Genomic DNA, 27,386 nt, shown 5'->3' with positions numbered 1-27,386 from the left:
TTCGAACACACTCGTATTTCTCCGATGAGCACGTCGGTATATTTAAAGATGTTACGTCAACATTCTATGTGGCCGCTATTGTGTTACTTTCGGTTTAAGCAACGATAAATCTACGGAGGATCGCCTATAAAAAGCGAAAGTGGTGCGCCCGATTTTGACACCCACTATACGTACGAGAAATACGACTGGCGAAAACGTGTCGGTGCAACAACACCGACGAAGATGCTCGAGGCAATCGGGCCGAATCGAGGAACCGAGTGTTTCCTCATCGTTTCGGGTTTTACCGGCGTGCCAAAGTGCCGAAGTGATGCACATCTCTCGCTCGCTCGGCCAGCTGCTGACGTCGCCGACGTTTTCCGAGTATCGCGTCGCATCAGCACGTACGCACTCTCGGCTGCTCGGTATTCGAGTCGGGTGATCCATCGTCTCTACGCCTAAAAATTCATCTACGAGGCCTCGGCGCGGAGGGGACGACGGCACGGAGGAACAGAGACGGCGGAAACACGACGGAATGCCGCGGGCGGTTCAACGCCCTGCGTCGCGGCGATCTTTCTCGCTGGTGTATCCGGAGTATATGCGAGTTCTCCTCTCTCGCTACACCGCTCGCTATATACCCATCCTGGGCATAATGCCGCCACTGTCGCCGAAGTGTCGTCGTGCGTTTACGCGGAAAGGAACCGGCCGGATAGAAGAGCCAAGAGCGTACGAACGCGCACGAAAGATTTATGATAGCGAGAATCAACGATGTCTCTCGATAACGCGATGCAGACGCGATGGAATTCTATGGATCCCAATGATGGGACGCTGGCTGCCTTTTTTTTGTTTTTTGAAGACATAAGATGCGTGACGGTAACATTCGACATAAGAATTGTCGATCGGTATTTTTTTAACTGGCGATTTATTAATTCGTACGAATAAAATAAAAATATATTACAATTTTATATATTTTTTTATCTACCTAATTTTAAATACTTTGTTTAAATATTTTTACGAATTATATACAATAATGTTATATCCATCGATCGTTAAACTATGCATAACATACGTAGTTATATCATACATTATCACACGTAATATTGACGGCTTAAAGCCGTCTCGCAAATCGCAACGAATTTTAATGAGCCGTCTGACATAGTCGACGACATTATTCACGGGACAATTCGTTAACCCGTTATATACGCGAGCACATCATAATAATTATTTATTGTATGTACCTGCTGCACATCCTGTCCTCGTACATCGCGAACTATAACGGACGCCGCGAAGCAAGATAACGAATACTGATGTCGAATTTGAATAATTATCACCGACGAGCCAGACATCGTCTCTCCTTTACTTACATAATAAGCGCCGGTACGCTGAAATATGATGCGTCAATTTGAATATGGTACCTTTGAGACTGTTTCGAGACTGACGTATGGAGCGAAATATAAAGAATGACCGTGCTCGAGAGCCCGGAGAGGCTCGTTTCGCATGCCTAATTTGGAAGTAATCTGCAGCCGAAGTGAGAAATAGTAGTAGCAATCACGCGCGTAAAATTCTACGAGACATTTAAATTGACAGTAATAGTAACAAGTTTTGAAATAACGCTAATTTAAATGTGCTTTATCTTTTTCTTGAAACAAAAAAGTAATTAATAACCTTCGACAAGCAAACAAATTTTGTTGTTTACAAAAATGAATAAAGATCTGAAAATTCTTAAATTGACATATAAAAAAAAGAATTTCGACATGTATTTGAATTAATTAAAAGAGACGCAAATAGTTTTGAGCAAACGCTGGGCTGGACATCACCGAAGAAAATCCGAATACGCTGACGACGAAGCTAGACGTTTCTGCATCGCAAGAGTGAAACTTGATGCATGAATTTACAGAAGCCTCAAAAGGTGAAAATGGAACACGGTGGAATTATTAAGCGCTACCGCAAGTGACATCGAGGTGTAAATCCGAGAAAAGGCTGGAGAAGATACATGGTGTGGGCAGGTGTTCCGAAATCCGGACCCGGAGAAACGTGCATTCTTCGGGCAGGTGTCCCAGCGGGTTAGCCGTGTTTCTATTCTTCTTCTTCTCGCATGGCGAGGGCAATCCATTAATTCTCGGCGCTTTAATTAATCGCCGTTCGCTAATCACGATGCTTTCACTACTTCCGATATTCCATTCACGTGATTTATTTCGCTGAGGGAAAAAACGAAATAGAGAATCGAAGAAGACCAATTCTATCACAATATTAACAATGTCAATTGGCGTATAATTTTGCAATATTTTTTTATACAAAAAGCAACCAAAATCGTAGTATAATTATAAACGGACAAATTACGGTTCAACATCTCCAACTCTCGATCTTCTTGCATTTAGAAAAATATTGTCCTAGATTGAAAGTGGCACGGAATTTTTTTCATTCGCTTCGGACATGCCAATATAGCGCCTTTCTAACGCGAATGGCAGAAACAATTCGCGAGTATTTTGAGATGCGTGGTCGGTTGAAAAGGATGCCGGACATGCTGGAGGAACTAGGCACGACCTAGAAGCCGACGTTGGAATGTTTATATGAACCTACGGTGTCGACAATGAGCGGCTTCGAGCGTATTGTCGCTCGATGAAAGACGACAAACGCATATGATATGGCGGTCAAGCAATAAAATTCCCGCCTTTCGCGGGACGCGATAAAACGTTTAGTGTCTAGTATGCGTTTGTTAGGTCTCGGTAGTTTTTAGCCGAGTAATGAAATTGCATCCGTGGCGCGACGATGGTAAGAAATAATTGGTGAGAGTACGTATATAATACGATTCGCGGACAGCAGATCGGGCGATACAAGCCGGTCGTTCCCTTAATGAATTCCCTCGGTCATCCCGGGGATTCAGCTCGACTCGGCGCGACTCTGCCCGGCGATGATAAAGCAGGGCATAATAAACAGCCCGGGTAACATGCGGGTAATTAAGTCCAAGAACGTAGCCCAAGCGTGCCCGCGATCCATTCCAAATGACAATGAGCTTTTACTACCGTGGCGGCCTCGTTCGCATTCGCGTGCGTCTGCGTGTGCGTATGAATTACGCCGGATCGACATTTTTCATCCTCCCGAAATAGGGCCAACCGCGGCAGGTCACGAGATAAACCTCGTTCGCTTTTTCTTCGCTCTTGCAAACGTACGTACCTCCCTTTAATCTGGGGCGCGTTTATGATTCCGCCACTCCTAGGCAATCTGTTCGGCTGATACCACCGGCATTACTTCTGGTTTCCTCCCACGTTATGATGGTTTTGATAAGGATTTAAAAGCAATTTTGCATTTAAGCTCCGAGTTCTTTTTTGATTAATGAAAAATATAGATTGTGAGGCGAAAATGTCGATCGACGATTATTGGGCGATCTCTTCGTTCGAGAATACTTGACTTATCGAGGAGAAATATGGAATGGAATAAGGTCGGCGAGAGGGTACGTACATGCAATAAAACGCAATAAGACGCATTACGTGAATATCTCGTTTCCTTGCGCAAAAAAATCTACGAGGAGATTCCATTATCTGATTGCATCGTACGGGAGCGTACGATGTATTCCTTTTTTTTTTTTTTTTTTTTATACAGGATGCTGCACTTCAAAGTTTTACCGACAAATTCCACCCGGGTGCCGAACACATCGCAAGATCGAGGTACACGAATGGGCGAGCGAACATCCTGCATCTCCGAAAGATAATTACTTCTCCGGCCCTCCCCCTCGCGTGCTTCGGCTGGTAGTAATAATAAATTTTCCACCACGTGCGTAAACGAAAGGCTGACTCTGTCAACGCGCGCAGGCGATGCGGCTCCGCACTTGAACCCGTTTAAACGATGTGAGACGCGCGATGCACTCGGAACGTGTTGTCGTTGCGATAACTGTTATACTTATCAAATGGAACAAGCATTAAATTCAACACGTAGATAATCCGTAGACAGCTACTCTGCAATCGTTATTCCGCACTTTCTTAAACGATAATTAAAAACAATAAAAAAAAAAAAACGAGCAGTCCTTATCTATAGAATGTACAAGATATTTATAAAAGGAAAACAATTGTAATTTTTGCAAAGTCAAATGAAATTCGTCGATAAAATTTCGCGGACTATTGTCTCTTATAGAAACTGTTTCTTGCAATCGTTCTTCACTTTGTCCTTCAATGTACATTAATTTTAATTAAAAAAAAAAAAAGAATTAAAAAGATTTTTATTAAATGAGTAATATTGTTAGCATGTCGAAAATGATTTAACAAAACATGTCCGCTTATTAAATGCCAGGGTATCCTCCCTGGGAATGATGGCAGTTTACGAAATGCTATATCCTGTCTTGTAACAGCGTTCTAAAGATAACGTGGCAAAAGATGATGTGCCGGTGCGGTTCGAGATACGTCTTGTATCATGCTGCTGAGTGGAAGGAATAATAACTAATGGAATCTGCCGATGGAAGGATGGTTCCTGCTATTCTGACACTGCGGAGTATAGGAATATAGGACCCTTCTTTTCTTTTGGGTCTTTCTGTAATAGCCGTTTTGATGGTCCGGACCACACACTCCAAATATTTTGGGAACGATATCACTTTGTAAAATGCGTTGTAAATGAGTTCTTAAAGAAAAAAAAAATCGGCGATAACGCGTGGAGACTTATGTACTCTGCTGTCAGTTATCGAATCCTAGCCGCACTGCAGAAAGGTCGTGAGCGACCTCTGTTTTGATAATGATAACAGCCATAGTTCAATATTTAACTATCGTTTGCTAACAGGAATTCTGGAGATTTTCTTCCTTTTTACATCTCAATGCATTTTCCTTCAACCAAATTCAACGAGAATACATAGTAACAAATTACATTATATAAATTACTACTGCGATATTTAATGAATTATCTTCGCGAGCTCTTCCTCCTTGTAATTTTAGAACTAGCTCATAGTCGTTGATCTTCACCTCCGCATGAAAAACGAGAATGCGATAACCCTGAGAAATCGCAATTGAGATATATTTGCCGCATCGGCGGGCACGTGGCGTTGTTAAATGCGTTCGTTACAGCGAAACGCAAAGTGCACCGTAATGTGCGCGCGCTAAATGAGAGAAAAAGGAAGCCGCTCGGGGTAAAAACTGCAGGAAAATATTCGACACGAGTGCCTTCGAGGCATCGTTCGACCGTATCCCCCTCGGTAATTGCCCGGTAGTTTCCGCGCGCGGCCGTTAAGCCACAGTTTTTACAAGATTTAGACTACATCGCGTGCAATTTATTCGTACGCTCGGCGGTCTCTAATATTCTCCGGGCCGCGCGATAATTATCAATGACGATTCAAATGGAACAAAATTCACCCACCCATCCAGAGTTCGTCAAAGAAAAATTTCGCAAGAATCCGTAAGCGTTTGCGGAACGAAGGATGCATGAATCAACGTGATCGACGCGATGTCTTTACGGGATTACATCCCGTTACTTCTTTCTCCAGATTGCATCGCAATTTGGAAAATCGTGCAAAGAGCTGCTTAATTATTATTATTATCACGATGGTGCAAAGATTCTGTGTTCTCCTTAGGATATGCGAATTGGTTCCTTACATTTTCCGAGGAAGGAGGCCTCAGCCTCCTTTTTCTCTGTCTCGCGACAGCTTCGTGACTTCGCACCTAACTCACTGGCAAGATTCTTAACGCGCAACAATCTTCCGCTAAGCAAAGTCTTTGTGTAGGGTCAGTCCCAATCGTGTGGCATGCAATTCCCGCGACGGACGCCATGAATACGATCCTCAGTCCGTGCCGACCGGATTCGCATCGGGTTAAACCGTGCCTCTTGACCGAGGAGGCCCTTCAGGGAGCACGTAGACGGTATGTAAACACGACTTGGCAACCTCGCCGCCGCCGTCGTCTGGCTCTTCGTCTTCCTCTTTGTCTTTATTTCTCTCGATTCTCCTACCCGCTCTCATACTTTGCTTGCGCTCGATGGGCACGTTTCGCCCAACATATGCTACATACTTGGGGTGTTCCAAAATTGTCGATGAACGTGTTCGGCAAATTGAGTCCGCCCAAGAAAATTGAGTAATGGTGGTATCAACCTTGAGTTACGAGCAGTCCTCTCTTTGGAAATTGGAGAACGTTTTGAGCTAAAGAGAAATTTGCGATTTCGAGCAATCATTAGCAAAGATCGTCATAGATAATTAAGCATAAAGTAGCTCGAGCTCACTACTTCGCATGTAATTTAAAACGATAAGACGGCGGTAAGAAATTGCATCTCATCGGCACATCCGCCGAGATTACGATGAAGCGATAGCGCGCGAACGCCCCACGCAGATGCAATGATTTCGAACGCAGCTGCGTCGTCGTGGGGCGATGGAAAATGGCGTGCGTCGCGATCCGCGGATTCCAACGGCGCGACATCGTTTAAAAAGCCGCAACAGTGCGAGCGGTCGACACTGCTGGGAAATTACCGTGATTATCCATGCTCGGTGAGGATGGACATCGGGAGTTCTCCGTCCCGAGAGACCGCTCGCGGAGCGAGCGAAACATCACTCCGCCGGCGAGCCATCTATTAAATGATAAAGCGACGTAACTGCCCGTTAGCCGCGATTAGGAGGAGCCTGCGAGCGAAGAATTCTTCTTCGCGAGAGTTCCCGAGACAGAGAGAGAGAGAGAGAGATCAATGACGCGAGCGACAGACGACATCGAGGTTGCTGCACGTTGCACTCGCACTCTCTCGCGTGATAAAGTCGATCGCGAGGTATGATTCCACGACACGCGATTAGGGTAAGGTCGCTTTATTGCTTCCGCCTTCCTTGTTAAGAGCGATAACTCCGTTATCCGTGTCGCGAGATATTATCACAACAAACGCCGGATTTGGCGTGCAAAGATTTAAAATGTAAGACGCGTCGCTTGTTGCGCCGCAACGTCACGATAACGTAGTTACGACCAAAAAGGGAGAAAACTTTAGAAAGCGGAGGCTGTGTTTTTCACTTCATCAAGCTTTCGTGTAATAAAAATCCGTTTTGTTTACAGAGTTAGCAAGAGTTAGCGATAATGTCGTGGCAATACGGCGGCGCATAAACTATGACGCGATGATCTATTTAAACGAACGGGAAGCCGCGGTTCTTACCGCGCGTATATCCACCACTTACGCGAATGCGGCGAATGGGCTTTTACACGGGGTGCAATCTCGCGTTCTTAATCAAACATCGACCCCCAACGGGCACACGGCGGCCGTTATTAACCCCCAACGGGGTTCAACGAAACTTCGCGTGACTAACCGAGGATCTCGCCTCGCGGCCGACTTTCCGCGGACGTGCCGGGCTTTAAAACGAAACCGCGCTAGCCAGCCAGATCACACTGCGGTGCATACCACTGCATCTTCCTCGACTATGAATCACACGATCCAAAAATACTGCCCCAAAAGTTCGGGGCTATCATCCACTCGGAAAAGTAGGTCACCGCGATTGGAGACTCTCGAGTCTGTCTCGCTGCACGCGACTTTCTCGGTAGATATACGACGAAAAGATATTACTCTCCTTCCCCCTTCGCCCTTCTTGTCCACGCAAATCCTCTCTATTCTTCGTGACACGCTTTAATTTTTCTTGCTATTCAGAAATCTTAATCTCGCAGGAAAGAATTTCATTTCAATCTCGCTTTCATTTTATGAGAAATTAATATCGCACGACTTATATCGATTGAAACCAATAGGCTGTCCGTTGGTTTCTCGAGTGTTTCTAATTGCCGGCTGTCGCAACGTTGAATATATATACGTTTTTAATGCGTATTTACTTTGTTATATTGCATGGACGTCTTGCTTGCTCGGCCGTGCAGAGCGATCAACCGTTGGCTCGTGTCTCTCTATGACACGAATTCCACGAGTGATGCGCGGATATGCGTTACCGTTTCACTGGCATTGCATAACGCATCGCCAAGACTTTATGAAATGGACGAGTAAAAGCTCATAAGCGCGTGCTCAACGCGACTTTCGCGGTATTGCGCTTTACGAGCGACTGTTGTGTCGTGTCGTGGCGAATCTAAAGACCGAGTAAACGAATAATGAGACGGTGAGAGAAGCGTAAACGCGCTTACTAGATGTAAATTATTATTACAGTACGTTAAACGTTAAAGAAGATCGAAAGATTCAAAGTTATTATGAGAGTTATTATGAGAGTTATTATGAGAAATCGATATATCTGAGTCAATGCCAATTTTAAAGTTAAATAAATTTGTCTATGTTGCAGATTGTAAGTAGAATCATAATTTAAATTTTTGGATTGCTAAAGACACAATCCAAAATATTCAAAGTTAATGACCACTATGAGTACATCTTGAAGATCTTGAATTCTCTCATCATTCTTCTTCATTATTCTTAGTTTCCATTCGCTATAAAATGCTATCCTTTGACATCTTTTTTAGAGATCCAATCGCTAGATCTGTGATAATCATTTTTTATTGAGAACCACGTTATGGCTGTATCTTTCTGAGATTCTTCCGACATTTACACGAGGGTGGATCCTCATTTCCCATTATACTCACAGATGTTAATCGCGTCCTTAAATTTTCTTGAGAAGGTGAGAAGGGCGACGGTACCAATTGTGTAGCGGTTACTTCGCCGGTCGCCCACGGCAACGAGTGGCAACGATTAATCACGAAACGGGTCGGGTAAAATCTCAGGTAAAAATTTCTCTCGCAAGCGCAACGCGACATGAAGGAGCACGCATGATTATAAAAACGTGAAAGCGAAAGGAAAACCGACCCGTTGTCATCTCCCACGGAATCTCGTCGAAAAGGTCTTACATAATTAGCGAAGATGTGTCAATAAAATGTTGCACTAACGAACTGACGAAATACCGATGAAGATATAGCGACAACATTTCTGCGACAACTTGATACTGTAATCACTACCGTAAAGTGATTCGCTACGATCTAAATATAAAGTCTAAGAGTTTTTATTAAAGTTATTAGTGGATTAAAGAGATTTCTAATTTATTTTATAAAAACAGACGTGGATGTTTTTCAATTTCGATGAGTCATGTTGGAAGTCTCACGATAGAAGACTACTTTTGGGACAACTGTCCCAAAGACCTTTCTCTAACGTTATCGCCAACCAAATGCAGGCGTCGCCTTGCATTTGGTCAAATACATGCAAGAAAACGAGCTTATTCGAGAGAGCGGTTTAATGCATCGTGTAAACAATGCATATCTGAGCACACCTCTCGAGATTCGTGATAATCAAGGCAAACAACATCAAGGCGACGGGTTCCTCGAGGAAAGCTGATAGCGCTGCGGCTTCTGCCTCTGTCTTTCTCTTTTTTACACGGCTTTAAGAGGTCCTTACGTCGAGTATACCTACCAGAATGTTTGTAACCGTCGCCAGGTCGGCTCACGATGCCCTTTTTATTTCGGTCATAAACGTCGCATAGAAGCCGCAGTTAAATTCTTGCAGACGTTCTCTTTCGCGCGCGCGCGCGCGAGAGAGAGAGAGAGAGAGAGAGAGAGAGAGAGAGAAATGCGGGATATCCTTGAAAATATTGTCCCGAAATAAATTCGAAGGATAGTGTCGCAGACACGAAGGATATAAGCAACCTTCGCAGTAATGTCAACTTGCAATCGACATGTATGTGCATTCCGACATCGGCCTCAATTTAAATTCGATACTAACGATAGCAAGCCGACGTCGATAAGCAGGTAGATGAGATATCTTTCGAAACTTTCAAGGATATTATTTCATATATCTTTTTTTACTTTAGTTTAACTTTTTTTTTACTTAGTTTACAAAATTTACTAAATACTAAAATAATTTTAGTTTACAAAATTAACTAAATAATTTCGCATAGTAGTAGTGTCACATTTTCGCAACGTTGAATGACAGATAGCCAAACTGATCCATTTCATTGCTAATTACTAATAACAACACATTTTTACATATATTACAACTTACATATATTAATTTTTGGACAGCTATCCTTCTCTCAGTTCTTTAATTTATTCACATTCACGAATCCCCATGCAATTGTTACGTAGTCGTCTTTGCCATTACTATACACGTGCGCAAATATCTTCAATGCGAAATGAGCGTGCATTCATATCCTCAAAATTTATTTGCGTCCTTGAAAACCATGTTCCACATTGCAAGCCGACAATATGCGCGAAACGTTTTACGTCGCGCGGCGTGGCTTTATCACTTCACGGTTGCAACGAAGCGCGGCATTTCTTCGCGTTTCGTAACGAGCGGAGAACATGTTGGCAACGTGACCAGATTCGACGAAGAATAATCAGCCTCCTGGCCAACCTCGCGCCTGTTACTTACGCATTTATCCGCGTTTATGAGCATCGTATACCGCGTTCTCCTCGACGGACGATAAATTTCGCCGTCCACCGGTTGCCCGCGCTGTCAAGATAAGATCGCGAGTGTGAGAAATTTTTGCGAAATATTGCGAAACAGAGATTGTACGAATTATGTTTATCTGAAGGAGATTTTATTTTTTTTTTCCTTTTCTATATTTCAAGCTTATTATGTCTAAATCTCTTAAAAAGATACCATGCTATACGGAATCTTTTGGGATATCCTAGTAATCGAGCGTAACTCTCTCGAAATCGCTCAGACACAGATATTTTAACCGTGAAAGGTTTAATTACGCCCGAAATACGACGAAATGATTCATGGGCCACTTCGAATTCAGCTTCCAGCGATCTTCAGGTTGGACCACTCTCGCCTAATCCCCGGATTGAAACCGCTACGCGTGCGAGTCATGGCTGCCGTTAGCCTTCGACCACCCACGAGTCACGAGAACCGCGATCATCCGATTCATCGAAATGAATCACGACAGTGATGAGAAAGCTGTCCTCGTCTGCATCCAGTCTGACGTCGGTGGAATATTGAAAGAGAGCGTGTTAGACGGCGATGCAAGTTGCGACTTGCGGATTTCGCGATAGTCGGATGCGCACAAGAGAAGCAATTTATACTTAATTAGTAAGAGACCGTGAAGGGCACAGTGCCGACTTGTTGCGGCACAAGAAAGCTGAACCGATCTTCATCAAAGAGAAAGAGAGATAGAGATGATCACGTAGCGTAATGTGCGGCAAATCATATGGTAAGAGACGTTCTGATTGAGTGCCAGACGTCTCTCTGGCTTGTTTATGAATGAAACGAGTAACGCAAACGAAAGAAAAAAAATCGCATGTACGCATGTCGTTACGAGAATAATAATTAATATCATCGGAAAAACAATCGGTCACCACTATTAATTATATTTTTTTTCAATATTATATTTTCCTACAAGTTAGTATTCCTTTATAATTCAAAACAATGATTAAGTGATCTTGTAAAAAAAACATTATGCCAATACAGCTTCATTGAGAACTTTCCGCGCAGCTAACCTCTTGGCCTTATTGTCTCACCGATTGAAAGTGTTACGTTCGATACATGAATCATTCTTTAATCATGCGACGCGAAAGCAACGCAAGAGTAACGAGAGTAACGAGATGCCGATAGCAGCAATAATGTAGACGGGTGCCCTCGTAAATGGCCGTAGACTAATTTTTCTTGCTTTCAATTTCGCTCGCGAGACTGCGGCGGCGAGAGCGGAGTGATGAAAAATCTGTACGATCGAACGCGGTCGAAGGCGAGACTGCGGTTGCATGAATAATGCGCGAAGACAGCAAACGCATATTATACGGATGTATATATATATATATATCGCGTTACGCCGCCGTCCGTTTAAATGGAGCGAGACCGTCGCAAAAAAATGATTGATCGATTCCTCGGAGCACGATCGGAGCAGGGACACGAGGCTTTTATCTGATGACCCACGACGGTATCATCCGGGCCGTTCGCGTTCGAGACGAACGAATTGATGAAGCTCGTTATACAAACGAGAATCAGAAAGCTTGCGTAAAGTTTCGTCCATTTCGCCCGAGAGACGCACTCGTTGCGCGTTTCCGAAATGTCCAAATTATGAGAACGCGTTAAAAGGAATGTGCGTAATCATGATCGTTTGCCTCAATGTCGACCCGGCGCATGTCCGTTTAATCAAAGCGGACGTTGCTTAGACGACAAATTCCACGACCTCGATGTCTCGCTCTCTTTCTTCCTCTATCTATCTCCTTCGTTTCTTCGCTCTCGCTCGTTCACGGACACCTTCTCGACAGATCGCGGCGACTGCTTCGAGAGTTCGACGACACCGTAATCGACGTGGTGGTCACCCGATAGTCGAGACCTGACCGTGGAAAATGGAAGTACCGGTAACGAGCGTGATCGGAACGAGCCGTTCCTTCCCTGCAGGGAGGCGGCTCTCGTGTTAACTGAAGCACGCCGGAGCTGCAGTTACACGATTCGGTATGTCGAATGTTATGTGAATCGAAATATCGTCGAAATATTTCGAGTGTAACTCAACACTGAAATATCGACTCGTGGATCAATCTGACTCCTTTCTTCCTTTGCGTCACATATACACGCTCACACGCACAAGAGAAGCCGGAAAGGTTAAAAAAGTTTCGATATCGAATAATTTTATTTAACAAAATTAAATTATCCAATAAAAAAATACCGTAATTTTTGGGCTATAAAACTCCTTTCCCCTCAGAAAAGGACAATTATAATTTTATTGAAACAAAAATTTTATCGATCAATTGTATATTTCATGATTTGGCATCATCACGCTGTAATATGGCGTATAAAAATCGACAATTTAATATTTCGCTCATTCAAAAAGTGCAAAGAAAATTAATTCTCTGCTTAGAAATACGAAACGAATATTGACATTCACATCCCGTCGATCCCCTTCCTTTTACGCTTTCTACGATTCACAACAGACACCCTGCCGAAAGATTCCGAGAACGACGTCGAGAGTTCGACGACACCGAGTAATCGACACGAGGGCGATGGCCATAATGCAAACCGAGAGAATGGAAGTAACCAGGCGTCATCGGAACGAACCCTCGTTTTACGAGGTGCTCGCCATCGGCCATTACGATAATTATCGCTAGTAGAAGTGAATTCCGTTGATCTATTTTTGGTCGTGGGCGACAAAATCAAAAGCGCACGTCTCGACGCGAATTTCGTCTCGTACGGGAACGTCTACGATATTTATAGGCAGAAAATGGCGTGTATCGCGCAGAAACCGAGACTATATTCCTCGAGATGTAGATTAATAATTTTCGGGCGAATGAAAGCCTGACAATCTATCAAGTCATATACGCATAAAAGAAGTTGGCAAAGATTTGCTGAGAATAAAATCACAAAAAGTTCGTTCCATTATTTGACACAATATAATAACGTTATATTTATTTATATCAAAGACGTAATTTAAAAAATATATTTTCTTGAAAACGATTTCGATTTACACATAAAAAAAAAATTATTCAAGATGCTCTTGATTATATATATAAAACTTTTTAATAATCGGTATTAAATTATAAAAACAAAATTCCAGATCATATATCCTGAATATAATTTACTTCTCGTTTCATCTACTCCCTGATTTGCTTTCATTACTCTAATTGTTGTTTTTTTTGAAGAGAAGACCTGGACCAGCACTTCGCGGCTACGTCGTTCAAACCACGTCGTTTCATTGCCGTCTGAAAAATCTGGCCGAGCGACGCGACGTAGCCAGCTTTGCGGCGAGACGCCGCACGGATCGAGCTTTTTTTTCCTCGCCTCTGTAGTAACGTGCCATGTGCGGGTGCGGTGCGGCCGTGGACCTTGATGGACTCGGGCTTGGCAACCATGGCAACCATGAGGCACGCTACGCGCCGCACAGAGAGGCTGCTCCACGAGAGGAGAAGAGGTGAATGAACAACATGAATGCAAAGGAGCTAGCATCGGCATAGTCTCGACGTGGTCCTTGAACTGGGAAGCCCCCGGAGGACGAAGGAAAACGAGGCAGGTTTTACGATAAAAATGAGAAAGAGAGAGCGAGATATCCTGGATTTTTGCGGAATAAGCCGTGGATCAAAGTGCAGCGGCCTTGAACTTGAAGATGCGGTCCATCGAACCGAGCGCAGCCGACCGACCGATGGCAGGGGGGAGGGGGGAGGGGGTGGCGTAGTAAAATAATACACGCCGTCACGTACCACGATGAACGCCGCGGATGTCACAAAGGAAAGAGACAACTACTCGTCGCGTGCAGACAAAAGATCGTTCCGGTGCAGCATAAACTGCACGTGCGGTTTTGGCGGTTCAGTTCGCGATTTTACTACGCGGTTCAGCATTTGCATCTCGGTTAAATTTATCTGCGACCGACGATTATAACGGCTGCCGTTCCATTACATACGAACGTAAGCATAGGATTGGGAAAGTTCAGTTGGAAACAGAAAGGATCTCCTGAGTCAACGCATGATTCATCTCACGAGACACTGATGTCATACATGATAATTAAAATAACAAGATGCTCATTGCGCTTAACGGATTATATAGTTGCAGATAAAAACAGCGGAGGATTTTTCTCTAACGAGATCGCGTATCTTACATTTAATAAGAAAGGATCGTACAACTACAAGATAATAAATAATAATAATAATAATATTTCTTGAAACGAAAAGACAAACGGACTTCCCGGGATCAATGTTTTCTCAAATAACGATGGCGACAGATTATTACATCTTTGCGGTCCTTGTCCCTTGCGGTCCTTGTCCCGCTGAATCCGTAGGTGCTCCAGACATAAAAAAAGGAACGGTCTAAATTGTGGTCCTGCCTAGCCGTATCGATATCCGGTCTCCCTGAATGTCTCACTCCTTAGAGGTCTTTGACTGTGTAACTTGCACGGCTGATCGATCTGCCGCGTCGTTCTCTCGCACACGTTGCGTCGACGTTCTGCCTTAAAAATGCTTACCGTTATAAATATATCGCGCTATCGCGTTTTCTTCGTTAGCCTTTTCTCCGCTAATAAATCTGTGTCGACGTAACACGTAACACGTTTGACGAAAATAAATAACGTAAATTAAAAATATATATTCAGTATCTTAGAATCTTACTTTTTTACTCACATAGAATAATGAAATCTAATTTCATAAATTAAATTTTCGCTTTGGATCCCTACCTTTAAAAACGGTACAAATGTAATCGAGTTCTTGACTTCATGAGATAAATGCAAATGCATCGCCAATTTACTTTAGCGTATTTAAATTGAATGCTCGTCCAGCTGAGTGCATTTGAAGATTGCGTGCTTACCGAGACCTCAATTGAAGTCTACAATACAATCAACTCGGATGGGCTCACGTAGTGCGCTTTTGCGCGATGCACCGAGAATAACGACGAAAAAATGACCTAAAAACCGCTCGCTTCTAATAAGCCGTGACTCATCAGACGTCTATCCATTTATCTGTCTAACCCAGGGGTTTCCAGGCTGCGACCCCGAGAAGATACGTATGTCCATGTGGTCTCGAGCCACCCTCGTTGTTTCTATAATACACTTAATGCGCTCCTACAAGGTAATAATAAGCGCTGCCGATCAATGATAATTCCGGAAATTTCGCAGATCGCTTTCACAAGAAAGCGTTTGATGATTGAACAATCGTGAGATGCACGAGGAATTCCGTTAGTGAAAGCATAAACATCCAAATGTTACACAACCGTGCGCACGTTCCGAGTGTTGAAATTGCTTGTTCAACCAATTAACGTGATACTTACGGAAATTCTCAATGAGCTACGCTTAATTGTGTAATAAAATTCGGCAAACCGAGTAGGCTTGAACAATGAATATTTAATTACTTATTATCTTTCCGTTTTTATTAAGAAAAAATATTTTCATCGAATATTATCCAATAATTGCTCTGAAAACGGTCTATTATATAATTATTACTGTTGTATTATTACTGTTATATTTGTATTACTTTTGTATTCAATTTACATCTTCATTTAATAATAAATCTGAATTTCTCCCGCAAGAATATTCATGCGTAAAAACTTTGTCTTAAGTTCTTAATTAAAAAAAAAAAAAAAAAAAAAAAAATAGAGCAATAATTAGGTAACATAGCTTCATAAGAAAATGTAATGTTCAAACACAAAGTTAATTTCAGTTAACTTAAAGTAGATAATATAATTGTTGAGTATTAAATCACGATTGCTATATTAGTGGGATACCTATGATTATCTGAAAACTTACATAATAACAGACAACAGTGCTCTTTGACCGCGCGTGAAACGTGCGTTGGCTAACGGCCGCATATTAATTAAAGTACAGTCAATACTTCACGGAGCGTTGAACGTTTGACTGCTCTTGTCTCCGTGGATAAAGCTTGTGTTTGTTACGATACTGATTCGTTAGCGGCGACCGGTTGTCAACGAACGAGAGAGACGTGACAGGAGAACGATAAGTGACATATAATACTTCCTAGAGCCTTGACGTACATTAAGAAAAAAAAAAAAAAAAAAAAAAAAACAAATTGACAGAAACGGTATATCTCGATTTTATTTCGCGATAGTTATTTATATCTTTCCCGTTAGGTTACTCGATCTACGGTGTATATTGAAAATGACAAAATAACGATTAATGCAGTGAAGGATTGAATGACACTTCACGGAATGATGACGTGAAGTCAAAACTCATTCATAGTTATCAAGTTATATGAGAATACAATAGCTATTTTTTATTCATAATTTTGCAATAATAATCTTTATTGAGTTTCGAATTTTATACATTTTGTATCGTATAATGAAATAAAGAGACTTCCGTTCCTATTATATTTCGTCATTTAAATTCTTGATACATATCTCACCGACGAGAAAGGCCTACCTGCCGCAATCTCAAAATTTACGAGGCATTGTTAGGGTATCATTTGGCAACGGTATGATATAATCGTCCATAAAATAGAAATATCGTCTAGCCAGTAGGTCGCGGGGCCATAGTTCGAGAAATTAGCGTGTTCCAAACGCTTTCTCCCGCGCCTCGGTCGACCGGCCGCTCGGGCGGTCGTATAATTTTGGGGACGTCGCTTTTGCTCGGTGACATCATCCCGACCCATTCCATTCCATTCGTTAATAATCGCCCGTTCCTCGCTGTGTATACACACATACACACACACATACACATACACACGTATGCATATATATGCGCACAGAAATAATGTCGATTCTACTTCGATGTGCCCATCCCCTGACATCATCGTCCGTCAGAGACTCCCGTATGCTTCATTTGATCGTCGAACGACCGGTCGGCCTTCGAAAATAGATTCGTTTTTGCGTGCCGCAACACACGCCTGACACCCCTGGATATTTCCAATCCGATTTACGGCGCGTCGTTAAACGAGAGAACGTTGTTTGCTCTTATTAAATACGACGATATACGCACGGACTCATTTCGCGAGGAATATTAATTGAAATTTCCATACCCGCGGGAGATCTCAACGCGAATTAATGGAATGACGTTCACAATTAATCAACAGATTTTTTTTTTTATCACAGCGTCTTAATTAAAATGAATATAAATGCAAGTGCAATTAGAAGTAGAAGCTAAACGAAAAATCGATTTGTCTCCTTCGCTGCGAGGACTTCATCGAGGATATTTATCGACAAGATCCGTAATAGTTAAGAAGATCTCTTAACAGTTAAAAGTAATCAAAAGTGAATATTTATTATTCAACTCGATAGGGAATTAACGAAACCGCTAATCTATATCTGATGATCGCGAAACAATCGCGGAATTTTAATTTTACTATCTAACTGACCATGAAGGTACGAGCGATTCGCATCGCGATAGCATTGACAATCTAACGCGCTTTTTCTTTTTTTTATTATAACGCTTCGTTACGTGATCGCACTTAGGAGACACCAAGCCGGAACGGGACGCCGGAAGTGAAGCGAAGCGTTTCGTATTAGTTTTTGTGGACAATGCACCGCGATCGACCTACATATTCTGGGAATGGGGTAGCTATGATGGTGGCGACGACGGACCGATATGGTGGTTAAAAGCGGAAACGGTAAATTTTCTCGACAAGTTATTCCAACTATAGCCAACTATGGCCCGCGGGTTTCCTCCCCGGCAAAACGGCTGCTCGTCAAGTTTATGGGTGACGTCATTCGTCCACCATCTGCGAGACCCGTTTCAAGAGAGAGAAAAAGAGAGAAAGATGTTTTTTTTTCTCATCAAAAATTCCTGTCACTGACTCCTCTTATTGTTGGAATGATTCGTTTAGCAAATTATCGTTACAGAGAAGAGAGAAACAGATTTTTTTTCTTATTTTAATATTTCTAAAAATAAATATCTTATTAAATTTATTTCGCAATAACTTAAAGTTCTCGTCTATTTCTGTAAAAATGACGCATGTGTAAATTGAAGGAAACTTGTTATCAAATCCTAATGGACAAGTATTATCTTAAAAGTTTCTAACAATATAATTACATAAATAAATAATAGATATAATTTAACTATGATGTAAACTATTTTGTCTCTCAAATTATTATGTAGTCTTGAGTAACGGTACATTAAATTGATAATAAAAATAATTGTTGCACCAATTACCATAAAACTTACGTCTACTAACAACGTCTACTAACAACGTTCGAAGTACAAGGAATAGCTAATCGCATTCAGAGAATAAAAAAACAGGAAGCATCACAAAGTCATTTTGTATAATCAACGCACTATTAAAGGCGATCAATGTCACTCGTGATTTATCAGTATCATTATGTGCAATCGAAATTAGAGAATCAGTCAGTACGCGTAACGACATTCTCAGTTTTGCTACGACGATAAAATGTCCATGTGACTGACCCTTTAATGGCGGTGAAAGATCCGGTAGATCTATCGTGTGCCAGACTCTCAATCGTTCATTACTTAGACGTGCCATATGCAATTAGCATGTTTGACCTCGCATCTGACCCCGTGCAAAAATATAGGAATGCGTAATATCTTCGTTTCTATTTGTATTTTTTGTAGCAGCCACACATAACTGAAATTAATGTATCTTCGGTTTTCTCGACTTTCTTGACTTTCCTTCGAAGCGATAATAACTCAACGATCCTAATGATCACAAACTCGCGATAGCCATGAGTTTCTTACACTACTGATGTGCTTTTTGTAGTCATAGACATCACAGTTTACAACTATAATTTTCTATTTCATTCAACATTGTCCTAAATTCTTAAATAAAATAAAAAAGATTAACAAAAATTATAAGTTTTGCGTGAAGGCGGAATTCGAAACTAAAATTCTATTAAAATAAAAATTACTTAAAAATAAACTGTTATTATTACATTCCACAAAAACTTTTCATTAAAACAAAAAAAAGCTGTAGTTATATCAAAGCTTCGATTGTTATATCGACATTACGACATCAAAGCGACCGCTTTTCAAACACAATCCCCAGTAGCTGTGATCTTTTTTTAAACACCTTGCGACATCGTTAAAGATTATCGCAGCAGTGTCGAAGACAAAACTAATACAAAAGATCCCCTTTGACTTCTTCTTAAGCACACTAAGCACCCTAAGTACTTATTTGTCAGACGTCTCGTCGTGAAGTCCTAGGTGAAGTCGAGTCGAGAGTCACGACGGATACTCGAAGCAACGGAGGAAGAGGACCTTCTCCTCCTCATCGCGACGTCCCAGTTAATAATGGTTCTCGAAGCTTGGGAAAAGCTCGGAACCGCAGCCGCTCGTGATTCCCGTGCCAGCAGCGGCAGAGATGCTCCTCTAATCGAGAAAGTCTGGCGGCCACGAGGTACACAGGACGGCAAGATGAAAGAAGACTACGAGGCTCTCAATTGCGCGTATGCCTCTGGCACTTGACCTATCGACTAAACTATGCGCAAAGCCGAATTCTCCAGAGGTCCAACTACGCCCGTTCCAATTCTCTCATCGCATATTTTACTCACTTTAGTACCGGAAATTGCGGTAACCAGAAATAAATTAACTAGAATGTTAAATTGACTGGAATGTTGATTTTGGTGTTGAAATATTGATAGCGCTCTAAATATTTATTCTCTTTTAAATATCTCTGAAATCAAATATATACATATTTTTTTCGATCTACTTAAAAGATTCATAGCAAATTACATGTGCATCAATGCGAGAATAATCGTGCCTGTTGGTAAAATGTTGGAGATCGTCGTGATGATAGGGGGATGCATTTGTCGTCTTTTATTTCATTACAGTTGCACTGATAATGTCTATCAAATTTTTGAGGATGTCAGATAAAAGCGGTATATGACAATACACGTAACGTGTATCTCGTGGCTCAATTAATCCGCGTGTGTGGAACGAATATGCGCCCGCATGGCCATCCGTCGGAAAACTAGGCCGTTTAGTTTTGCGCGAATTGGCTCAAGGTTCGCGCTCACCGATTCGCGGCCGGTTTCGCACGGCGGGAGATAACTAGAACAGTTATCTACTATAGCAATTACGTTGTCAAGTATCCAGAGGTGCGAATTGACACCCCAGGCGAAGGCCGAACACGGGCGATTACTGTCTACTTATAGCTCTTATCGATGATTACACGAGCCTTGAAGAGACGGGCTATCATTCGAAGGACATGTGTACATTTTATATTTCTAATATTGAAGAGGGAGCAAATTTACGCAAATGAAAATGTGTAATTTAACGGAAACGCAAATTGCTTGTGGTCATCGTAGACATGATACTGACTCGGTCGAGATGACGACTATTTCTTATCGGTAATACTAAAACTAGACTGCTGACTACTCGTCATTACATCGGCGGAGAATTTTTGTCGACGGAAACCGGGGGACTCTCACTGCCGAGCATCGGGTGTTAATTAAAGACAGCGGACCGCTCCTCGATAATGAGCCGTCACATGACTTTCTAATTTCCTGAGAGTAATGGTGTTTTCCAGAGAGACGCTCACACGTCACGATAGATACTCAGAATATTACGTATTGAGAACTGAGACTAAAAACATCTATTGTATTTAATAACGCGAAAGCTATTCAATTATTAATTGCATGATTTTACATTTATAAATAAAATTGCGATGAAAGGTGTTTCGAATATCCTTCCTTATGTTTTTCGCGCATAGGACACACGCCCACGAACAATATCGAGTTGACATCATTTCGCTTAATTAATCTGATACTACGTAATTCATCTTCTTTGATCGGTGAATTTATTGCCGAGGTGACTCCTCAATATGCATGTGCATGTCGTCCCGGGAGGTCGCTCAGTAGAACGTTAATGTCAAGGCCACGAAAGGTGATTCTATCCAAGAACAGAAAAATAGTTTATAGCTCCGAATATAGTTTCCGCGCGGTAATTAACTCCATCGACGCGAGAGCAATCGATGACTTTGTGCAATCTTGTGCAAAAACCGATTCCAATCGAATTCTATCTTCGCGCGACGACGATCTCTGGATCATCTTTAATAGCTGCGTGCCATAAATATTGCTCGCGGCCAACGCTAGTTAACTTTAACCTTAGCTTAATTGATTCTTGAGCAAAAGTCTCTGCCTACAACTGAAATTGCCAGGAGAGGAAGAATTAGTTGAATTATGATTAAAGAGAACCGACGAGATGGCAAAATCTTAATCATTCGCTTATTTGTATTATAGCTATAATTGAATTGCCGTTAGTAAATCCCTCTATTTCGAACTGTTAACGGATCAGATTTGTCATGAAATATGCGCTCTGCACTTTTAATTAAATTATATTTGATATATTACGAAAATAACGCAAGCGATAACGAGCGTCGTCCGCTCGTAAGATAATTTTATCCGTTAACCGTATTAGACTATGCCTATTTATTCTCATCTATATCAATCTCACACACACACACACACACACACACACACACACACACACACACACGCGCGCGCGCGCGTATGCATAGATGATTGTAACGAGAGCCCGAGGCGTCGAAGACATCCCGATTAATTATAATTGCTTTTCCCCCATCGATCTTCACTTTATGCGATAATTTCCCCCCCCCTCTCCCCCATATCCTCTTAACGGAGCTAGACATAATGAATAATTGTTTTCTCCAGTGCATATCCAATCCCAAGACTGTCAAAACAAAACGCTTACACACTACGTAACGTCGTTGTGTGTTTGCTCATACGAATTCTCTGTCTGCTGATGGATGAATTAATAGATCTTTTACCGCTAGCGCCGGTTCTCTCGCGTTATTATCAGCAAAAGTTCTCACTGCCGGATCTGTCTGTTCCGTTAATAGCACAACTCTATGGCGAAGTATATTACGACATTACACGATAATAAAATACGACTCAACCTCGTGTCGTTAAACTCTGAATGAATCTGCCGCGAAGCGAGAAATCGGGACTGCGTGTACTGCCATCAGTACTACGAAAGAGCAGGCACTTTCAACCCCTCGAATATACATGGGGAGGGTTCTGAATATATTTTAGGGAGAGGCTGGCCCCTCTATAATTACGTCGACTATGTCGCCTACGAGAGTGTTGATATAATGATTGAGGCCTAAATGCTATAAATTAAAATATTGTATATGCAGATGTCGCTTAAGATATTAAAATTAACGCAACAATTTTCGAATAACTTGGAAATAAGCTTTTAGTAAAATGCAATGGAAATAACTTTAGTGAGATGCAACGTTTATAATGAATTTGACGATATGAAGCGCAACTGAATGACTCAAAATCATTTTAAATCTTCTTTTATTTAGTTTGTTTCGTTATAACCACTGTTACTCGATATGTCTCTTCATTCGACAAGAGAAATCTGAAAATCCCCGTTGATCATTTAACGACTACGTCAATTCATCTCATTGTTACGACACTGCCGGAGTATTCTTAGGTACTCGTAAAGCGCGGACCACTTAAACAGGGATTCGCTTGTGCCTTATCTCGCGGGGGGGGGGCGATCCACGGATGTTCCCCGACAAATATAAAAACACGCTGGTGGTGGTACATCGCGCGTATGTTAATTATCGCGTATTACTACACGCCCCGATAACGGCCCGCGCAATCTCGTGTCGTTAAACCCTCAATGAATCGAGCGCATTCAGGGAAACTAGGCTGCGTTCGTGCTCGACATCGTGAACTTCCGAATGAGTGTCGGGCCTCGCTTTATCGGTCGGACGCGACTTGACCTCTACACAAATCGCACACTCGGACTGTATCGGAAGTGACTTGGCGGTAAATCAGCAGCGAATTTAATCGGTTATCCGCAGGTGACCTATTTCTCTTGCGCGCAATTATTTCAACGAGTTTTATGTAACTATAGAACTATAAGCATTTCATAAATATTCGATATATTCGATTAATATTTATACATCGCTAAAATAAATTATTTATGTCTTTTCAAAGTAATAGAAAAAAAAAACTTGATAATATAAAATGTTTTCAGCTCTGGCAGTATATATTAATTTAAATGTTTCATTTAAATGTTTTTGCGACAAAGATGCTATCTCATGCAACCGATTTTCTAACATCGAAACACGCGTCACGTTGATCGTTTGCATTAACGAGATTTCGACGACACCGTTGATGCTATCTGATGCAGTGTGTGTTGCGACATAAACTTACAAACATTATCTAGTAAAACTCAGATCGAGTTTCTTCACGTCAGGCAGACCGTCCCGTGATATCACCGTGATAGAAGGAACTTATGGAACACCTTGTGCTAGTCTCTAATCGAGATTTTACTGTTACGAATCGATTCGCGCGAACAACGCGAACACCGCGATGTAGTAGGAAATTGATTCAAATTGCAGCGTGCTCGACGCGCTAACTCGTTTGTTAGGAATTTCTGATGCAACAATCACGAGATGGAAAGTGAAACGATCGTTGGCAGCGTTTCTTTGCGCCTCGTCGCTGAAAATGCAACTTGTCGAACGCCCCTGCAGGTCATCGTGATTCAACCTCACGTCTTCAAACCTTCAATAGATCCGTTACATTCGAAGAAGTCTATGGACAGGCGTCATGCATGTAAAAATAACTTCCTTCTTCACCTCTGACTAGCTTGAACGCATAGTGTTAATTGAGCGTGTTTAATGCGTTCTCTCTAATCACTGCCAATCTATCGAGATCTCGCGCCAACTAATTTTGAAATCGCAAAAATAAAATCTATATCTAAAAACAGATAGTCTTTAATTTCATATATTAATATATTAATATATTAATTTAAACTTAATTCCAAACGGTTTAAAATTAAATCTTTTCGCTTGTGGATTAATCTCGACATTTCAGAGAAGTATCTCAAACGCCTTACGTTTTTCGATCACACCGCAATGAACATTCCAATAGACATCCCGAGTAAACAGTTTGCAGTTAATATCGCACTGATTACGGGTCACGAGTGGGTATGTCATTTAAACTTGGAACCAATCCGTCACGCTCAGAGAAATTCCGAGGCATCTCGACGTAAATCGTAGACGACGCGGAAGTTTCAGCGATTTCGAGTTCAGCGGCGCGCGCGTTAGCTGCTTACGCGCTCGGCGTAATTAGAACGAAAACGCGGGATTTGAATGCTCGATGAGGTTTCCGAAGAGCATGGAGGAGAAGAGAAAGGAGGAGAGAAGCGTGTCATTAGTAGTCAGACAGACCGGCTTCGCCGGTGACTGGCATTCCGTTCTGCGGCCGCGGAACGGCGACGTGCCCTCTTCCACTTTGTCGTCTCCTTTCTTCTCCTCGTTCCCTGCCCTCCCCTTCGCCCCTCGTCGTTTCCAGCTTTTACGTGCCACGAATCGGGGCCCCACGAGTGTGGCCTATTCTTCCACGTGACGCACACGACAAACGCCCATAACTATCGGCCCGGTGAAATGCGAGGCGTATAATTATAATATACCGTCACTTCGAGCACGTGATCGTTGACAATATCGATCCAATGGCCCATTCTTGTCGAATGTGTACAGAATCAATACCCTGGATATATGTTACTGCCAATCCCCTTATTGGGGAGCTATTTACTTGAATTGGATCTTTGGGAAAGAGATAAATGGATCCAGTTCGTTTTTAAGAAAAGAAATCTTTGTAACACAAACACAATGTTTTGGATATTCTTCTTTTTGTATCATTTTTATCTTGGTTTATACGGTAACAAATTAAAATTATTATTCATGTATTCAATAGCAGGCTTTATATAATTATATATATTCTGTGTGTTCTTGTGAAAGAGCTCAAGTTTGCGTTGCAAAAACAATTAAATGTCGCACAATTTTATTACATTTAATGGACAGTTGACAACGATTATTACAATAATTAATGCAATCGTTGATCATCATTTATGAGCTATTCATTTGTCGTCATGCAATGCGTTATTAAAACTAATGACATTCATGCGGTATACTTAAGTGGCAGGCATATTGAACTACATTTATGCGAAATAATATTTACAATATTTCGTTTCTAATAAAATTATTTCTTTAATATTTTTTTAAAAATACATTACGCACGATTTCTATTAATCGTCAATATCATGTCATCCTCTTACTCCAATTATTTTTCTTAAATGGCAGAAAGAGAAGTATATTTAAAATGCTTAATTAAAATTTTTCACGCAAGACATTTGACATAAAATCGATAAGCTGCCGCTTTATTCCACGAAATATTGTAATTAATCTTGATATTGGATCGAATCGCGATTCTATCGCTGTCAGAAATCTTGGCGTTTTCGTTCGTTCGTCGGCCCGAGATTGCGCTGCAACGGAAACGAAAAATATCGGAAACACGCGGCGCCTCTCGTAGCACCGGAAGCGCACGACCGGATGATCGATTCGGTCGAATCGGTCGAATTGCGCTATTTGCGATTTGGTAAAGGTTTCGTCTGTTCGAGTGATAACGGTACTGCTATTGCACGGTTTGAAAGGTGGGTAGCGTGGGTTGCGTGCTCATTATCGAGAAGCTCGTTATCTACCGACTCGTGACTTAGGGTTCACGGGAGACATATAATTTATCGGAGCATCGTGTCATCAATCTGAATCACCTGACAAAAGAAAACCGCCAGATTCACGAAATGAGAAATTCCCGAAAATCCACGAGTCAAGCCGCCTGAATTTCTCAACGTATGTAACAAGGATCGGATTACCGAAAACTGACACGGGTAATTGTATATTGGTCTGCCGAGAATATCTTCCGGCTCGTGAGGAAATCGCGTAACTAGTATTTCGGGACTTCACATGTAACTCACGTAGCCTATAAATAAGTTTCAGATATTAACGCGCGAGGTGATCGAACGTGATTTACATCCACTTCAATAGTAAATCTGACTAGAAATTAATGCGTTTCGCATGCAAGGAACCGTGACTTATTCTCCAATGTTTCGCACATGAAATATGTAAACGAAGTATTCCCTCGAGATGTTTGTGCCAACTAAAAAGCGGACAGAAACAGAGACCGGGGGGGGCGTTCGTCGATCGAGGAAACGATGATTTCGACACAATTTCCATCTCGTAGGAAGCAAACCAGCTCAGACCAGACCGCAGACGGGATATTTTCTATATTGGATGCGGTGACCGGAAAACGTACCGAAATAAAACCTGCATCACCCTTTCGCATTAGCCGTTAGCCAATCCCTATTTATAAGATATTATGTTCGCCGTAGCGAACACACATGTCCACTGCTTCGGAAGAAAGATAGAAATGGAGGAAGGAGGAGGAAAAGAAGGACGAGAAAGAGAGCGTCACGCGCATATGCCTAACACGCGTAAAACGCGCGCATGTCGATGGTTTAACGCGGCACGCACATCGACGGCGCGTTACGCGACTAAAAATATCCCCCGAAACCATCTAGATAAGCCTCGAAGATCCGAAGCGGGTCGGATCTGGTGGGCGGTTTATTAATGGACGCGAATCGACCAGAAATCAAAATTATCATGGGCGTGCACGGTGATCGGCACGCATCATCGTCGGTTAGAGAGACCACTCGCAAGCTCCAAGCTGCGATATATTCTGCGTTACGTATTGATGACATAGAAAAAAAGATTCTGATCAAATGGACAAACGGAGAAATTCCGATTGAAATTACTAGATTTTTGTTTAAATCAATCAGAGATTGGTTGAATTATCAGGAAATCTCGTTACTGAATTTCAGCAATTTCAACCGATTTCTCATTTGTCTATTTTAACTAAAAACTTTAGTACAGCCAACCAAAACTATTTTTCCCGTGTATATACATAATAGAAATAATGTCCTCTTTTTTCGACGATTTCTATACATTTCATAACAAGCGAGATTTCAGGTTACTCACCTATTTATCTTCATTCGCTTCGGCTTATTTTACGGACTCTCCTGATTGCCAGGAAGCAATTACCTTCAAATACGATCATTACGCTGTACGCGCTAAAGTGACACACGCTACGTTATTGTTATCTAGTTTCCGTGTTAATCGTACACGTCCGGGTTTCGATAATTTTTCTGACAACCATAAATCTTAATGACGTAATATTCACGCGAAAGTGGTCATGACAAAAAATTAATGACAGAATCAGGTATAAAAAATTAAAGTAGGATGTAAAATATGATACGTAAAGTAGAACGAGAAACAGAGGATACAGAACATAAAAATACTGAATAAATA

General features: G+C 41.8%; 1 protein-coding gene and 1 long non-coding RNA gene across 3 annotated transcripts in view; one reads left to right on the top strand and one right to left on the bottom strand.

Annotated features, from left to right (window-relative positions):
* Nucleotides 1-27,386, bottom strand: part of LOC105425651 (neurotrimin) — a 55,475-nt gene that overhangs the window by 20,094 nt on the left and 7,995 nt on the right. The window lies entirely within an intron of this gene.
* LOC148935817 (uncharacterized) lies at nucleotides 12,109-17,751 on the top strand. Of its 2 annotated transcripts, none has more exons than XR_016140204.1 (3): nucleotides 12,109-12,282; nucleotides 12,759-12,896; nucleotides 13,464-17,751. It is a non-coding gene; the product is annotated as an uncharacterized LOC148935817 (long non-coding RNA). The 2 variants fall into 2 exon arrangements; XR_016140203.1 differs by having other exon boundaries at nucleotides 12,759-13,190.

This window comes from Pogonomyrmex barbatus, unplaced genomic scaffold (genome assembly GCF_055798465.1).
Source record: "Pogonomyrmex barbatus isolate J1 unplaced genomic scaffold, ASM5579846v1 scaffold4, whole genome shotgun sequence".
In the NCBI taxonomy this organism is placed as follows: Eukaryota; Metazoa; Arthropoda; class Insecta; order Hymenoptera; family Formicidae; genus Pogonomyrmex; species Pogonomyrmex barbatus.
Note: the sequence above shows the minus strand (reverse complement) of the source record. Positions and strands in the feature narration are given on the sequence as shown.